Below are 19,244 nucleotides of genomic sequence, written 5' to 3' on the forward strand. Positions count from 1 at the left end.
GCCAAAGCACGAGCTCATGAAAATGGATATTTTTAGATAAGATTTTTGTAATGTGGTCCACGAGAAAAAGGGTTTGATTAATGTATAAATCTAAAAATAGCTAAACCTGTACCTGCACGAGTGCTTTACACGAAATCGCAAACGATTAAATATTTATTCTCGCTTCCTCCTTCTTTTATAAATTATGCAACACGACTTTTGAAATACAATTTTTAAAACTTATATACATTATCAAATTATTAAAAACATTATTAGTGTGCTTTACTATCCATAATTTTTATACGTTGAAGATATTAACAATAAATAATAAATCTTCCACAAAATTCTTTATTAAAGTTGATAACATTATATTCATTAGACGATGTATTTAATATATTATTAATTTGATAAAAAATCGATATATTTAATATATTAACATTTTTAAAAGAATCAACTATAAAGATAAAAAAGGAAACAAATATTGTAGAGATATAAAAATACCTTTAAAAATATTAGAAGCGTAATTTTGTGCAGTATTAAATTCTATAAGTTATATAAAGTATAGAGAATGTCATTAAAAATTCCATTCAAAATTTCAAAATCATTAAACTTATCTTTAAAAACGAGAAATTCCTAGACAATTCCGATGTTCCTTCGTGATCATTCGTGACTCAGCTTCCCATTTTGCCGGCACGCCTGCGTCTCCAGGAAGCGCAATAAGGAAATCAGAATGCATTAAGTCGCGACCCCGTGCAACGAAGCGCAGAACCGCGTATCGACAGTCATTCTCCTTTCGGATATACAGCTTCCGGCAAAAGGGGTGCAAAGGATCGATAAAGAAAGCCGGTGGGGAAAGGGAAGGGTTGATGATGGTTGCCGCCGAAGGGTACGCCCGACTTAGAGGGAAGTGAAATACGCGTGAAGAGCTGCACTTTCGTAAATTCGTACGAATCACTTCCGTTCCGTCGCTAAATTTCGCCCTCGTCATATTTACAGGCTAGAAACGAGACTCAGGGGTGACTTCGGATTGATCGTACGCGGTGAAGTAGAGAACGAACACACGAACCCTTGAACCTAACAAGCAACTTCGAGAAAGCCACTGAAAAAGTTGCATTAAAGGTACAGATGAAAATTTTATGATTGAAATTTTTTTTATCAGAAATTCTTTGCGATCACACATTTTTTTCACTAAAGGCAAATATTAATGTATTAAACAGAGCAGTATTTAGAATAATTAATTGTTGAAAATTGGCATAATTATTTAGTTTATATGTAACATTGATTAACTCTCTTTCTGTGCTATCGATTAAATCATTATTGAACATCATTATCATTATTATAGAAAATAAGCTAAAATGAAATGAATGCTATCCTCGTTTATTCATTAATATCTGCTAATTCTATTACAGCTATATCTATATCTGATCGCATTTGAATTGTGAAGCATATTCACATCGACCGGTATATCTGACATTCATCATTTCCACTACCATAGTCGATCGAGGACAATCGACGAGCCTAACGGCCTTTCGAGAATGTCGGAAATCGCGAAATGTCCCGTAAATAATCCACAAGTTTGAGCTAGAAATAATTGATGTCTTCCTTATAAGCGTCATATACTAGCTTGTGTTTTTAGCGAAAGTAAATGACTGAGAAACAATATTCCTTTGTTCTAAAATTGAACGGATACATATGTAATACCGGCTTCCACTAATCGAGTGGAAATGCGGATAATTTGAAAGTCCGAAAGATGATACAAACAACGGATTCAGTATCTTGATAAGTAAATTAAAAATTTTTTTGAATCTTGAGAAATCGGTGAAATAAAATGCAAAATCATTTTCTTATTAATTTCTTACTAAATATGAAATTAATATAAAGTTTCTCCCGAGGAATTTTGACCTCGAATGAATAGAATAAATATATCTTTTGAATATTCTACGGAATTTATTCCATTGAAACTTGAAAGCTTATTTCAACAGATGAAGTGCTATTATGTAAAGACTCTCAGTTTATTATTCTGTCTTTCTGATTCATATACCAGCGGCGTCGGTGACCGCCGTTAAGATTTCCCGCTAGGTTCGCGTCTAATGCGACTAAATAAAGGCCCGGTCCGAAAAACAACCTAACGAACATACGGCGTCCCGCAGGACATCCCTCTAGCAAAACGCATGTGGGTCTAGTCGGCACGCGTGGGGGAGCACACAAAAGGCTGAGAAATGGTGAGCGAATTGCTCATTATCGAGTGGTCAGGATATGCGAGGGGCGACTAGGTCCCATCGGGATTTCACGAGCGGTTTCTGGAAGTAGGCACGGTGGCCCCGTTTAAGGGAGCCCGAGAGGGGATGAATCCTCCCCCGCCGAAATTGCGGGGCGAGAATGAATCGCGCGAAAATTGTCTCCACCCTCGTCGCTCTCCATCCGCGCTTTCCCTCGGGGTTCTATCGGCTTTTCAAACCTCGCTCGTTCGAATCTTTTGTGGACCTTAAGGGCTGTCTAAGCTCTGCACGATTCTGGAAAGTGTAATCGCCGCTGATTGCGAGCGCTTCGAGCGACATCGGGGTGTGGCGATAATTTCGCAGAGGGGTCACATTAGAGAGTGTTAACTGTAATGGATGATTAGATATTCAGGAGCTAAAATTTTGCGACCTTACTTTTAAATTAGCATTGTTACAGCGTTTCGATAATAATCTTAACAAATAATTGGATGGCAAATATTAGCATAATATTTATTACAGACCAGACATATTTCACTGAATAAATCTATATTTTTTAATCGATTATCGCTTAATTCGTTAAGGATTAAAAAGTTACGGAATAAATTTGAACTATAATATTTCATATACGTGACAAAAATGAAAAGCGGTTTGAGCTAACAAATATTTTCAACTCAATTCTCGTAACATTTCCTACTGTCTCGAAAGCGAATCCCTAATTACAGTTAGGGGATGCTCCCTGCAAGGCACTTTGCACCTGTCCCTGAAGGGCGACCATGACAGGAGTGTGCTGCTCGCTGGAAAAAAAAACTGAACAAGACACGCGCGTGTCAAGAAGAAAGAGCAAAAAAGCAATGGTGGAGGCATCGGTACGTTAATTCCCATGCGGCCCTCAATAAGCCATATTATTTGGTGTGTAGTATGCGCGCGTGCGTGCGTATATGCGTATATGTGCGTGTGTGTTTGTGTGGAAGAAGGGCGCGCCATGTTGTCTAGCCACCCCGCATTGCGCCAATAAACTCGGTGAAATCCCAGACGTAACCTACCCGCAGTATCAGTACGTCTCCACTTCTTTATCTTCTCGTTCCTCCTGCTCCGGTTTCCTTCCGGAATTATCGCCTCTCGATTCTTCTTAATCTGATGGGGTTCTCTTTTCGGTTAACACCGCGCTGTGTTTCAATTTTCGAACTTGTGGCAAGGCTGAAGGTTTGGAAGAGAAATTGGACAAGTTTCGTGATCAGCCTGATAATTTTGAGCAGAAAGTTCCGTTATTTGCTTTTACTGTGCGTACTTCTCGACGAAACCAAAGGACTATGAAACTAACTTTGTGAAACTAATGACCCATCGTTATTCTGAGCCATACCACATTTACGGAATAATAAACTGCGATCGTGCGCGTATCAACATCTCTATCTCATTCGTAAATGCCAACAAACTAAAAGGAATTTTATAAATACACGCACGAATATACAAATCCAATTATGCATATGTATATTGAGTTCCGCAATTATCGTTATTTGTTTCACTAAGAGTTCGGTTTAATTATTCAATTGTGTCAAGATATATAAAAAAAGAGCTTCTATTTGTTACATATTTAAAATTATAAATTTATGACACTTAATAAAATTTGAAATAAAACAAGTTTGATTCATATTCAAAGAAATTATAAATAATGATTGTTAAAAAAGAATTTATTACATAAAAATGTATGTATGTATAATATATATATGTATATACATATATATATATTTTTTTTCTACATAAGCAAAATAAAAAAAGTAGTACATAATAGTTTTCTATCATATATATATATTCGTATATTCGTTTTTATTGATTTCTAAGATATACATGATACGAAAGTAATTATATATATACGTATAAAATTACTTTCGTGTCATGAAGATCGATTAAAAACGAAGTTAAAAACTCGGGACGATAAGCCAACAATTAAATTTGCCCATTTTTTGAAAAATATACGAGTCTCTCGGCTTCATAATTCTTTTTTATTCCTCTATTACGCTGTTACTTTGATCACGAAAATCGTAAAACGACGAAGAAAGAATGGTACCACTAGTTTCTAATATATCTTACTTCGCCTTACGATGCGTTCTTTATTGTTACAAATCAGCTTTCGTTTCGACGGCTTTTATAAGATTTAAACAGCTTTCAAGAAATCTTGAAAAAAACATTGACGAGTGTCCTCCTTCGATAATCCTGATATATTACAAATATTATAGTAATCGTTACCTATGTGCAATATTTACTTGCCATATTGTTTTTTTAATACTATTAAAATCGCGGATCTTGATCACGGAAAGCATTGAGAAAAAAATTCTCCGTCATTTTTATTTTTCTAAATTCTTTGAGTTTTCCTTAAATTTTGCGAAAAGACCTTTGCAGATGCATATTAAATAATTAATTCAAATATTGAGTGTTAATTTCTTCGAAAGAAAAATTATGTTTAAAATTATATTAATATTTGTACATATACTTGTACATATGGAAATATTTTCTTTTATTTATAATTTAGTAGGCTTTTATCTGGAGAGGCAGAAGAATTTACTAAATTAAATTCTAGACTGCCTTGTTATTTTTTTTTCAATGTTCATAAAATGCCATGCTTATAGGCTTTCACTGACTACTTTTAATATGATGAGCAAGAGACGTAATAAATGTGAAGTGCCACTTGATAGCAATCGTTGGATTCGTTACGCTTTTATTATTTCCGTGATACGTAAAACATAGCGTTCCACTTAGTATAATGGAGATAGCCTTGACATCCTCGAGAAAAAAAGTTGTTCTCATCAGTATGTTAGTCTTTTCGTAATTCAACAACTTGAAGAAAGAAATATGAAGGAATAAAGAAATTCTCAAGTACTCAGAAGACTAAATAACTTGATGCTCCATTCAGTACGTTACTTCGAAGTCTGTATGGCGCCCAATGATACGAGATTAACTTCAATTTACATTTTCTTAAAACAGGCATCATTTGCTTCGTAAAACTTCATAAATTAAATAAGATCGATCTATCAATTGGAAGTTGTTGAAGCTTTACAATATTCATTTATCCAGATAAGTTGTGTGTTAGTTACTTTTCCGTTACAAATGCACTAAATGACAGAAATATGTCAGCTATAAGGCAACCAACTGAAATTATTAATTCGCTTATACGACCTCATAATTACTTCTCGAATCGAGTAGTTTTATATAGTACACCATAGAACGTCATATGGAGGCAAGCCAGGTGTTGGCGTATCCGTACGATCTACCTGCTCAGCACCTGCCTTCGCAGGAGGTACACTCGTGGAATTTATGTAAGTTTAATAATATGTTGAAGCGTGTATATATATATGTATATATGCACATGTTCTGAAAGGAAAACTTGATTAATTTTCTATACGAGAAAATTATTTTTTTAATATTACATTTAATTAATTTTTAGAATACTAAGCGCAAATAATTTACCAAGCTCTTTTTTAATAATACTAAGCGCAAATAATTTACCAACCTCTTTTTTAATAATATTTTGACGAAGTTAAATTTATTTTTCTAGTAATATTTTGACGAAGTTAAATTTATTTATCTTTATTTGTAGCTTAAAACATTTCGCGAAATGAAACGAGCTCGTTGCTCCATTGCTGTCAATTATCAAGTAGTAAACTCAATTTAATTTTGAGGGAGATGTAAATATAAGTTTTTTTTTTTTAATATGAGTCAAGAAGAATTTAAATAGGTCATAGCGAAAAGTTGTAAAGTTATCTCATAGCACGGAATCATCCTGACTTCTCCTCTTTTACCTTCTTTCTTTTTCTTCCATGGTTTTCCTCCTTCTTGGAGAAAAAACGGGAGGAAAGCGGGGCTTGAATTCATTATTTCCCATTTCCTCGTTCCCGAATAATTGCATTCAGTTTCACCGAACTGTAATTTCGTGCAGCCGACTCTTCCCATACGTTTTCAGGATGCGTCATTCGGTGTATTCGGGCGTGTCTCCTCGCTGATAAAATTTCGGCCATCATTAATCAAGAACGGTAGTGACACTTATTATTTCCTATGGCGCGAACTATCTTCGCACTTTGTCAGTTTCTAGTGTCTTTTTTCCTATTTATATCTTCTTTTATTATCATAATTTTCTATATTAATAAAATTTCCATTCAATACTTCCAATTTTCGTGGTTTCTTTTCTAATATATAAAAAATATCTTTACAAAGTCTATTGTATATAAGATGCTTTCGATTTACTCATCTCCCATCGAGAGTGCCTCACAGGCAATAACATCATCACGCTGTATTCAACGTTGTTGTTGCGTCACAAAATAGCACGCTGACCTTCGGGGAAATGTCACCTGTTTTCACGTATTGCGTAGATGCTTTAAGAAATTAAAGAAATTAGTGCAGGATGATTCAGAAAAGAGAAGAAAAACAACGATCTTGGAAGAAAGCGAGGGTCGAGTCAGACAAATTACATTTGATGAGCGGTACAGAAGCTGTAACTTATTTACTTCGTTGATTCTGTCGCGAGCGAAATCCAAAGAGCCGGCTATACATCACGTCGCATTATCTGGAATTGTCTTCCGACGAGCGTCCGTGAAAATTTTGCTTGACGATTACGGAGATCGTCTCTGATGAGACCAGACAAGGCCGTTCGAGGCCGTGGCTCCTACTGTCGAAGTGAAATCATCGATCCCCCAGGGTGTAGACACCGGCTGTTGCCATCAATTACCACCATACGGAAGGGCGAAATGGTTCCTGACGAATCTCCTTTTGCCGGATACAATAAGACCGCTGACGAGAATTATCGCGATGCAACTACTTCTCTAATAAATAATACGCGACGCGTCTTTTGCGAGTCATACATTTTTACCGGGGAAATGTATGACATACCTTGTTGTTTCTATAAGAATTCTCCATGAAAATTTATAAACTATTATTTCTTGATTTTCTGGTTTTCATGTTTATTAAATATTCATAAAATTTAGTTTTATAAGTATCGTAAGAACAATTAAAGACATTTTATATTAATTTCGAATAATTTATAAAAATTGTTGCGGCACGATTTTTTCAAAAAATTAACTTAATTTTACGTTACGATAACGCACGTATTTTTTTTCTTTCTGTAATTTTTTGCTACTGATCGGCGAAAGATCGTCGAATAGATGACACATGTTTTCATCGTCTTCGGCAATGAAAACGTTCTTTATATTCGGGAGAGATACACCTGTCGCCAATCGTTACGTATCTCTCGACGTATCGTCTCGACAAGATTATTCATCGCAGACGATGACTAGTCGTATCAGAGAGAAAATGGACCAAAAGGAAGGAGAAGGCGAGGAAGTGCGGGAGGAGAAAAAACTAAAAGAATCATTGCAAATATATGTTTATCGGTTTGTTGAAAGAAGAAAAACTGCTCGTGTTCCTCTGGCGCTACTCCACGAGAAAGGAGAGAGAAATCGGCGACGTCAGGCGAGACGTCAGGTGACGTTGACAACGGCTGTTGCCTCGTGTCGAGTCTTCAGAATAGTTTTCGTCATTTCACTCAACTTTTTATACCTTTCTTCTCTCTTAAACTCGACTCTATAGTAGCATAAGGTGTACAGGATCTCTATTGTTTTATAGCGAGCAAATGTTTTCTTCTGGCCTTTGTCCGCAGAAGACTTTTTCTTGGCCTTACGAGTCTTATTTTTGCATATATCATTCTAAAATACCGAGAGTAATTAGCAATTGATATAATATTTGGAAATTCGTAACTGTATTTTCAAAAGTGATATTTTTTGGCGATATTAATTTGTATTGTAATTAATATTAATAAATATTCGTAATTATAATGTTGCGATATCTCTTGATTAGTGCAATAACTATCTCTTGCATGTAAAAATGTTTAATTATCATAATTTATATACGATATGATGATTCATACAATTAGTTAAAAATTACAATGATTAGTAATGGAGCATGTTAGATTCTCGCGATTATTACATGTGATAGTCACAACAACGAGTTTATATAAGCGATCAGATATTGGCCACTCACACCGATAAATATAATTTCTTTCCACACACGATTTATCTACCCGACTCTCACTTAGTGCGTCTTTCGTTTTCATCTTCTCTCGTCCAACACGGCGCCGTGGATTCAGCGTGGGTGCGTCGAATTTATTCACGTTAAACGATCCGCGGTTTGTCTGCCCGGCGTCTGGCACCCCGTCCCGCTCGTAAAGTAACCAGAAAATAATCAAGATGTTGACTCAGCTTCGTCGAGAGTAGGATCACACGTTCGAACGATTATATCTTTTTTATAGCGGGACAGAAGTGTATGAAATCGTAGTTTCTCGATGATAAAATAGGAAAATAGAAAAGAATATATCAAAGAAGCTCGTTTCGAATTTCCATTGCATAAGTGCGCTTATAAATTGCAATAGAAGAGATCAAATTTTTTAAACTTTTAAACTTTGAAAATATAATTTCGTTCATAAGGAAATAAACTTCTTTCGTAAAGGAATACGCAACAGCGCTGAAGACTCATTTAAATTCTATTAAAATACTTTCATTAAAGACAACGAATTATACATTACACGATAATTATATAATGAAACCTTCGAAAGAACTTTATCGTCTGCAATAAAATAAGATATAAATCGCTAAAAAATATGTCATGAAAAATATATGCGATAGAAAGGAGGAGCATCTAAAATTGATCGACAGCTGCCGGGATCCGCTGGACACTTACGGCAGGAGCACGAACGGGAACGTCGTCGCGATCGAAGGACCTCGACTTACGTAAAACCCTTTGCGCTCGATCGAATTTCCCGGCCACCCGGCGACGACGACGACGGCGGTCTGCACAGTTGTGCACGCCTATTACGAGTCTGCTTTACGATCGCCTCGTAAACGTCCGGATCTGCGAAATTGATGGACCACTATATGCGACAGCCGAGCACATGCACGCGTGAACGTGCTGTCGCACGAATTATCCATTTGATTTGCGTTGTTCCGCATTACACCCCTTAATGCGCCCTCGTGTAGGGTCGATATCCTTATGTTAGTATCAGATGACAAATGTTAAAACGAAAGGAAATTGAATATAAAATTTAAAAAATAACTACTAAATATTATGTCTTTTATGTTCTTTATTAATGAAATTATTAGCCCAATTTTTATTTTTTATTAAATATATGTATATATATTTTTTAATTTTATATTATTTTTATATTTTTATATTATTTTTATTATTATTTTTATTTTACATTAATTTTTACACACACGTGGGATATGTGAAAAAAATTCGAAGTCATACATTGGAGCAATTTGCGAATTTTTTCTTAAAAATTCACGATGTAATGATAACTATTTCTTATGGCAAGTTTAATGACGTGTACCAAATATTTGGTTTATTTGCACCAAATATAATGCAATATTTTCCTCTCGTTTGCAATTTTATATAAAGCTACACGAAAACACCGTGCATCGAGGAGAACCTATGTTCCTTATTCCTTCACTTCTACTCTATTCAGAATAAAACATTCATATCATATATCATATATCAGGATATATTCGGACATTTCGGTATATATAAAAAATATTTTACGTAATAACGCAATGATTTAAATTCTCAGACTGTGCACGCGGTTTATACAAAAGTTTCTCAAGTGTGCATTGTCCACGGTCAGATTTGCAATATCCGCAAAATTCCGAACGCCGAGTTATCAAGGAAGTAGACGATATGACGCTAACGTCAGCATGTCGTGCGTTCGTTAGTCCCGCATAATATTCCCGGTCTCGTAGGCGGAATCCGGTCCGATCCTTTAAATATCCTGCGTTAGGTAGTCACGGCGGCGATTTCGCATTATTACTCGCGCTGTACTATTACTCACGTACATCGTAAACGCGCAACAAAATGTTACGATATTTCTGGATTATATGATCGAAATTTTGCGCGACAATTTCGTATTTCATATTTAACGGAAATGTATGTATGTGTGTGTGTGCATATCGCACTGTAAATTTATCATGTATACAAGAGTCTCATCGAAATTGTATTCCATGCGATTCCAAAATTGTTATGCCAAGTTTGGATGTTTGTTCCTCTATTCCGAGATCTATTTCTAGTAACATTAAATAACACGTGAAATAACATTACGGATTATTATTACATTGCTGTTGGAACAAATATCTCGCCAAAACGCGACGCTTTCTCGAGTCACGCCTTGGCGCCTCGCGCGAATTCCTCCCTTTTTGTCGTTCGGGTACCTTTAGTGCTCGCCATTTATCTCGGCTCTGGAAGATCAGAGCGGCGCTTATCGCCTAGACGGTGGCGCGAAGAAATATTCGAGAGAGATGGAGAAATCGAGCGAAACGGAAAAGGGGAATATACGAAACACTTAGGCCTATTTTCGGTCCTCCGCGACCTTTCCTCGCTTGCTTGTTTCTTTCATTTGCTGGCTCTTTGATTCTACTCCTTTGACTCTTACACGAAGCGTCATTGCTTGATTATAGTCATCATTTAAATGATATTTGATGATAATAAAAGATCAGACGATAATCTTTTGGGGATTATTGTGGATCGAAGAATTTCATTTTGCTTTATTAAAATTTTAAATTGGGAGTATCCTTCGGCGATGTCTCACGCGCTACAAGCACGAAACGACCTGGTTCCTTGAGCGAGATACAACGCCCGATCGATCGACCGCCTCAGGCGACCAAGAGTGCTCGAGAAAGAGTCGAATCGGCAGACTTTCGACTACGAAGAATCTTTACTATAAATTCTGTGGCAGAAATGTATATATTTTACAGATTTCATTTATAATATGATATATTAAATTAATTTTATTTTAGAGATTTCATTTATAATATGATATATTAAATTAAAATAAAATTTGTGCTATCTCACTGACATTTAGAACTCAAATTTTCTACCGTTGGTTTTCACGACATTTTGCGGCCACATATTTTTTCTATTTCTAATAAGGTATACTAAATCTCTTTCATCGCAAGGAAAAAGAGACGCAAAGAGCACGAGGAGCAAACGCAAGGCGACGTGTGTTAAAGAGAGTAGAAGTGTCAATAAACTGCAATACCTTTTTTCCTGAGAAAAATGTGTTTGTGATGCACATGGAAAATGATTTACCGACAAATATATATAAATTTGATTTCGATTGGTAACATCTATCGCCAAATGCGAAACGCGGAGACGGAGAGGAGCGAATATATTTGAAGATACGTGAATTGTGTGGCCTTACGTTGAACCGTGTCACGTACGTGATACGCATCACATCGAAGCCAGATAGACCAATATCTAGCCAGTGTGTCCCACGTCAAATCTCGATTCCCCGGGTAGAAGCCGACACGACGGAGGCGCGATACCTCGATACCGTCTCGCGCCGTCTCATGCCACGTCGCTGCGCGGATATTCCGCTAATTATAGATCGGCTGCCGTCGACGCTGCGGCGCGACGAGAGCACGACGACCACACTTCGAAGGCTTGGACTTGAACCAATCCTGACCTTCCCTGCCGCTGTATGCCGTCGTGCCGACCTAGAAAATTGCGTGCGCCGTATCCGGCGCACCGTGACAGACGCGGGCCATGTATAGTGTGTGATGTCGGGCCGCGACCGGATCACGAACGGATACCCGCTCGTTTTGCCGCCGCGCTACTCCCATATTCTGCATAATTAACACCCGAGCCAAATGTCACAAGTGCCAATGAAAGTTGGGCGAGAGTGAGACAATCGATATGGTGATCCACAACCTTGAAAAAATGCTACATTTGTAAAAGAAAAAATGATTCCAGATCATTGTGAAATCCTCCTTATACAAATTTATTTTTATTTATTTCTGTAACAATTTCGATTGCAAGTATCGTATTATGTAAATACAAGTCGATTACATAATAGCGAAGTATCGATAATGCGATGGAAGGCAAAAATAAAATGCCAGCCTAGGTCAATGCTGATAAATGCGTACAAGCGTTTCTTATAGCAGCATAATAGTTAGAATTAAGAGTTGATTGAGTATCCTTTGCAACTCCTACTTTCTTGCTACTGGCGTTCCATGTTGATCTGGACTCCATGTTCGATTATATCTCCAGTTCAAACGCAAGCAACTATCTAAAATCCGCTCGAGATTAAAATTTAACTTAGCGTGCTACCGTGCAAGCTTAAAAGAAATCTGCTTCACCTTTACATTTCAGATACTCCGAGGACTTAATCGCTTTCCGGGATTAATATCTCGCGTCGCAATCTCTAATATTAATCACTGTAACATTCAATTAAGCGGTTACCATCGCGCTTCGCGAATGCGGAAGCCGAAACCAGAGTCATATCGCGAGGCGCACCTCTACCGATACTTTGTATTACATATTCATAGCATGCACATACACAGGCGAGGCTTAGGTGCATTTGGAAAGGTCAGGGCCGTAGCGAGGCCTCTGAAAATTCATGTTGCGCTGGAACAGTTTGGGCTTACGTACCCGATGCCGGTTCCATTCCAACCCAATTCCTTTTCTTTCATTATCCGTCCTGGACGGCTTCCAAGCAGCCGAGCGGAAATTAATATCCGCGGGAAATCCACGAGGACCGGAAAATAGCTGATGGACGAGAGCGTGGTATCGACCATCCCCAGAAAGGAATGCATCGGCAAGAATGGATCTAATTGAAGTCTCACGGGATTATCATCAAACAGCGTTCAACGAGGTTGAAGAAAATCGATGGAGAAATCGGGAACAAAGTAATCGGGATTGAGGAAAAGAGAAGAGAAGATAGCGGCATGCGTGTCTAAATGCAATTTCGACGAAAGTGGAAGGACTCTGAAGGGTCGAGTCCTTGTTAGAGAGAAGTTCAAAGAAAAAACTCAAATTTCATGAGAAATTAACGAAATGGAGCGGGATCTAATAAGGAAATAATTCGCAAATTAATTATAAAAGCAAGAAGAATTGACAAAATTGAGATGATGAAAGAAGAAATTGAGAGCAAGAAAGATCAAGAGCTCCCGTCATTAAAAGCAGTCGGCAAGAGAAGGCGGGATTGAAAAGAAAACTAATTTTGATGGGAACTCCGTGATCTTACACGTACACACACTGTATATGTGTCTAGAGTCGACGCTCAAAAAGCCGAGAAGGGAAGTTGCGAAAATTCCTAACGCGCCGATAAAAGCCGGAGAGAAAGCGAAGATGAAGACATCAGAGAGCAATCGGTATCCCCTTTCAGCACGATCGCGTGTAAAGAGGCGGAAAGTAAAGCGAGGGTGACACGCGGCGGCGAAGATCAAAGGAGAAAGAGCGAGGCGAGGACAACATCGATTGTCATCCCGATTGCAGAAGTTAATTTCGATGGAAGACCGGTGAGAGAAGAGGGAGAGGGGATTTTCGCGCGAAGAAGCTTTATCGCTCGTGTACCAAGCGAACCGAGAAGCGAAAGCCGCGAATAAAGATGAAACGAGCCCGAGGGAGAGAAAAACCGGACCAAAGAGATATCAGGGGCTTTCGGAGGTTTTCAAGGGGACCGAGAGGCAAGATGGCAGGTGCGGGTGATTGGGGACGATCGATGAACCTCCGAGGAAAAGCCTGGAGTGGTGGGTGTTAGAAGCGTGAAAGGGAAGAAGGGATGGAGGAGCGCCGTGGGGCGGATGCTTCAAGGGGATACCGAAGGGTGCTCGGTCGACCGGGCGGGGAGAGGGAGAGAAACGTTAGACCGGGGGCAGGAGGTCACACGAGTTCGCGTATGTACATAGCTTTCTCCCTCGTGTGTATACTCTTCGTATTCGACGCCGAGCAAATAAGCGCAACTTGCACGTGCATACGATGTGCCGCTCGACGTCGGCCGTGGAGAAGAGAGCGAGAACGAAACGCGGAATGAGAAACGCGGTTGAAATAAGAGACGCGGGCCTTTTAGCATCGGCTAAAGGCGAGAGGTCGATACGCTTCGTTTCATAGAGAAAATGAAAACCTTTCACGATACCGCGCTTTAAATATTAAATATTTAGGAATCGATATATTAAACTCACGTGTACGTTGAATAATTCATGGAAATTATGATTCGTAATTGCACGTTGCAATTTTTCACAATAATGCCTTTATTGGAGAAATACAATATTCATTTTTAAATTTATTAATTTTTATTAATTCAATTTATTAAATTTATCTCTCTCGATTAAAGAAATCACGAGAAGATACGATTCTGAGTAATGCACAGAAAGTATTTCCAAGGGTTAATCTGCATTTTTTTTTCTAAGAACTCCCCGAAAGGAACAGACCCGGCCAAATGGCCGGACATTAGAAGCAATCAGAGCGAAAACTCGGGGTCGAATTGAGCAGGATAAACGTTCAAGGAGACAATCGAGTCCGATGTCCTCCTTGGATGTCATATTACTTATTGATATCAAAGGAATTCCGCGCGGAGGTTGCCGGCCGGTAAACTCTCTTAAATGACGGCATTATTGGTCCGAGGCCGGGGCGGTCTTTGACGATCCGAGAATCGAACGCCATCGTCGTCGTCGGTTGAAGATCAATCAAAGCACGTCTCACTCGTCTGAATTCCGTGCGGATGATGTCACGTTTCGGGCTGTGAGAACATCCGAAAAGAGCGCGGAGATCGAGACGTGTGTCAGCAGAGGAATTCGGCGGTGAATTGAGAGAGAGGTCGTCGAAATGCGAACAATTAAATTAATAAACAGCGAACGCTACGCCGATAAGCGCCTCCAGTTCAATCCACCGCTTCGACGAGGGGTGGATAGAGAGAGGAGAGAAGGGAAGGAGAGAGAGAGGGGAGGGGGACGATAAAGGTGGCGCCAATTAATTGGCGCGATTGAACAATTAGGATTATCGGCGATCGCGGCCCTTTGTTCCCTTCGGCGATTTCAAGCTTCCAAGCGTTCGATTAAATCCAGGCGGGGGGTGGTAATTGTGAAAGGGTATCGCTCGTGCGGAGGATTTATATGACTAGGGCGAGGGCGAGGGCGCGAATTTTGGCCCGCGCGATTATTGCGCGCGGTATGTGTGTGATAAAGTTCCGGCGAAAGCAATTAATTGTGGCGGATTCTTGGAAGTAATATTGCGAGAGATTCCATCTCGAATTTTCGGAGCAAGTTATAGATATTTCCGACTCCCAAAGCCGCATCCGTTTCTTAGTCTTATTGATTGATTAGATATATATGTTTTTTATAAAAAATAATAACTATTTATAATCTGTGAATATAATATATAGAATTTCTCTCTCTCTCCCTTTTATATATATTGTAATTATTTCTTGAAATTTTAATTAATAATTTATTCTTTTAATTTTATTTTCATATGTGATAAGCTAATAAACCTCACTTTTTTCATTTTAACAATAATTGCTTTCCACATTTTTGCAATAGTTTCATCGAGATTAACTTTAATTTTCTTATTTTCTATTCTTTACTATATTTTTTTCTATTTCTGATTTTGAACAACTCACGATCATTTGTCTTCATTAACGTAGCCAGAAAATGAAAACGCGATAAAAATGATAATTTAAGTAGAAAAGGAAGTATTGAACTCTTATATTCTAGGATGTTGCTCCCGTTATGTAACCGATTCTTATTAAACGAAAATTGTATGCGGAAAATCGATAATGACAAATGATAACTGTTACCACTGTAGAAAATTGCATCAGCATATTTGCGTAATAAATGCCATTGCGTTCTAGATAGCTGATGGTAAAAATAGATTCGTGATTCTCTCATGTTAATAATTACTACAGACCTGAGAACTCTTTCACTTATTACAATAATTAATTCACGCGATATATTAACAAAATAACTTATTTCTAAAGTGTAAATACCATTCATAATATAATTCACTTATAAAATCATGAAAATTAAAATTCCTTGCTCTATAACCATTCATCTATTTTTACGCAATAAAAACTCTTCGCGAAACGGAAATTTCATTATCTATAACAAACGCAATTTTGGACACATCTCGCACGATGATGTGCAAATGATCGCGTGCATTAAAACTGCACAAACAAGAGCAACGTAGCTGATAACGGCGGCGAAAATGGAGAGGGAGAAAGCCAAAGGGTAAAGAAACGTAATGCTGCATAAAGTCAACGCCCTGGCAGCTCGCTGCATTATGCAACCCTCCTAAGCGACCAGTCGAAGCGCTCTTTCTCTCTCTCCTTCTTTCTCTCTCTCTCTTTTTCTTCACTGTCGTTATATACGCATTACCACCAGCAACCCCACCATTACCAACACGAGCGACTTCAGCAAGGCCATAGCCATGTAGAACCACCACCACCCCTGCAATTGGATATACGGCTATAGTAAAAGCTCCAAATCTATTTCTATATTTATCAATCAAATTGAATGTAATAATAAACTAATGAGTTGTTGATGATGTAATTTATGAAAGGTAATTTATATTATACTTGGCAATCATAAAAATTTGTTATCAAGAATAGCGGAAAAAAATGATAGTATATTAAAACTTATAATTATGTGTGAAAATAAATTATAGTTTGGCAATTATAGTTTGGAAATTACTCCAAGCAGTTTATGTTTATAACAAAATTTGATAGATCTTCGTATAATAACTTTTTTATAATTGCGAGGAAATATTAAAAAGTTTTAATCTTGAAAGATTTAAAGATCCCAGTAACTACAGAGCTGCAGATTCAAACATCTAAAGGCTCGTAGTATTCAAGGACGCCACAATGATAATTTAACAATCGATAGAGCCTTTTTTACGGAACCTAATAGAACAAACAACACGCTAAAGCTGGCATCGATCGCAGAGTATCGATACGCTATTTACAACCGCACCGAGATTGCTGATGTTAGATACACGCGGCAATCGTTGCGATTGCTAATCTTATGACAACGTAATGAATTATATTTTATCCTATAAGAAAACAAAGTTTAAAACACTGTTCACAATAAAAAAAGAAATATTAGATTGTAATTTTCGAGAACTTGAGGATTCAAACGTAGAGCTCTCCGAAGATGATTCAAACATCGAAGCTATCTGAATAATTATACGGTAATTTAACAATCAATGGAGCTGTTACGCGGCACTTGATAAAGCAAACAACGTTTAAAGTCGGCATCGATCGGAGAATATCGGTATGCTATTTACAACCTAGCTAGGATACACCATCGCTGACTGCTGTTGTTCCGTTCCCGACACAGTTCTCTTGATAGTTTAGGACTGCGGGCACTATCGGTCTATGTATTCGCGCGAATGGTGGCGAGGAAGCCTCTGTTGCAATTACGGAATTGAGATCCTATCTAGCCGAGTCGTGCTGGAATCGACCCGAAGCTCCTGACGAATCGCCAACCTACTTACAGCGCGATCGAGAAGAGACTTCCAACTATGCTCGCATCGAGAGTTGAACGAGAGAACTGAAAGCGGTCGTTTGCGATAAATTCAACGAAGCTTTTTGAACTGTTAGTTACGAAGTTGTATTGGCATCTTGATAGCATCTCGTAAGATCTAAATAAATCGTAACGACCATTCAGTTAAACGCATAAATATTTGCATTGCTATGTATATTGACTAGGTTTATTTTCAGATCGTGATGAATTACTTCGTACTCGACAACAAACAAAGCGATATAGCAACCAGTCTTGATATACCAATTTACGTGATACGCATTGCCAAGACGCAAACATGTGTTAGCAAACACTAAATGAAACATGATTGTTTTTACGAGAAAAACTATTGTAATATCTCTTCGAAGGTTCCTTATATATATAAAATTTATTTTATATATAAGATAAGGAGTGTTCTATATATTAATCTCATCATTTTTATATTATTTCTTTATCATTTCCATTATTCTCATCACATCTCATAAATTAAATTATTCTCATGAATTAAAACTTATTTTTTTGTAAAAAATTTAGAATTTTAACATAAAGAATTGTACATATATAATAACTAATATACGGATTTTATCGCGTTGTTTGTCTTGATAATAAATTTCGTCGAATGTCATAATTTTTATCATAGCGGAAGCATTGTATGCGATGCGTCGAGGGAAGATGTAGGAAATGCTCGGCGTACCTACATCGAGCACATGGTCGGAGCACTACCCGTGACAGCAGCTGTCATGTACGGACTACACGTATACTCGTATTTGGTTTCCATCTTTCTTTTTTTCGATATCATTTCCTATAGACATGCAGGTGTTTTACCCTCTTTTCATTTCTTTGTCATCTATTTATGTATCGATTGTTTTCATAATCTCTTATGCTTTATATCTTGATTTTTCGATTATAATTTTATGCGATTCTGTTTGATAATTTTCTTGAAGTCTGTATAAAATAATTTTTATATTACAGTTTAATATAAATTTGATTCGATAAGTAATCTCGAATGCAATTAAGTCAATTTATAAAAAAAATAATCAATCTTTTATAATTCTTTATTAGAAATATTATCAGAATTGGCCAATTTTTTCATTATTTAAAAATGCAACAATTTTAGACATGTCAAATATGATAGTTTAATATTTTTTAGAATGCGTCACGTGTATTACATCTTGAATTTGGGTCACACCATTTGAATAGGCGAATAGGGTTGACCTGCATTTCTTCAAACACTTTGGAAAAAAGAAGAGCCGCATTGAATGCGAATAAAGAAAATGGATCTCTTTTCGATAAAATGTACAGCGATGTTCTCTTTGCAAGAGTACTGCAGTCTGATACTGCGACGATAGTAAACTGTATGAGACTACTATGAAATAATAAAAAAAGTTTCATGGTTTATATATCTTTCGTATTGCATCATTAAATTTATAGATGCCAATTTTTTTATCAGACATAACATTTTACTCTAAATCTCTCGAAATTAATTAGAGTGTTCATATGTTAAATAAGGACTAATATCTGTGTGAAAGAGAATTAAATCAATAAATTATTCTACGTTTCATTAACCGCTCCGAAATTCTAACTCATATTTCACCTGGGAATTACGGACTGAAACCATGAAGCAGCCCGGCAACTCAGGGCATTGCTTCAGTTTCGCTGACGGATTACTAAGGATGAGGCCACTAGAATTTATGCTAACTTGACAAGTAATCAGAGCTGGAACATC

General features: G+C 37.4%; 2 protein-coding genes and 1 long non-coding RNA gene across 9 annotated transcripts in view; all 3 read right to left on the reverse strand.

Annotated features, from left to right (window-relative positions):
• Positions 1–19,244, reverse strand: part of LOC145967815 (protein kinase C-binding protein NELL1) — a 63,858-nt gene that overhangs the window by 35,865 nt on the left and 8,749 nt on the right. The gene's annotated exons all lie outside the window — the stretch shown is intronic.
• LOC145967818 (uncharacterized) overlaps positions 3,380–19,244 on the reverse strand; it is a 34,273-nt gene continuing 18,408 nt past the window's right edge. The window contains exon 7 of the mRNA XM_083092804.1: positions 3,380–3,395. The gene's annotated coding sequence lies outside the window, so the exon portion shown is untranslated. The remainder of the gene's footprint in view (positions 3,396–19,244) is intronic.
• Positions 7,554–8,301, reverse strand: LOC145967873 (uncharacterized). The gene is made up of 2 exons (XR_014437591.1): positions 8,223–8,301; positions 7,554–7,888 (listed from the first exon to the last, which is right to left on the reverse strand). It is a non-coding gene; the product is annotated as an uncharacterized LOC145967873 (long non-coding RNA).

The sequence above is a fragment of the Camponotus vicinus genome, unplaced genomic scaffold, assembly GCF_025532165.1.
Source record: "Camponotus vicinus isolate PSW18456_S1 unplaced genomic scaffold, iyCamVici1.0 SCAF_3, whole genome shotgun sequence".
NCBI classification, from domain to species: Eukaryota; Metazoa; Arthropoda; class Insecta; order Hymenoptera; family Formicidae; genus Camponotus; species Camponotus vicinus.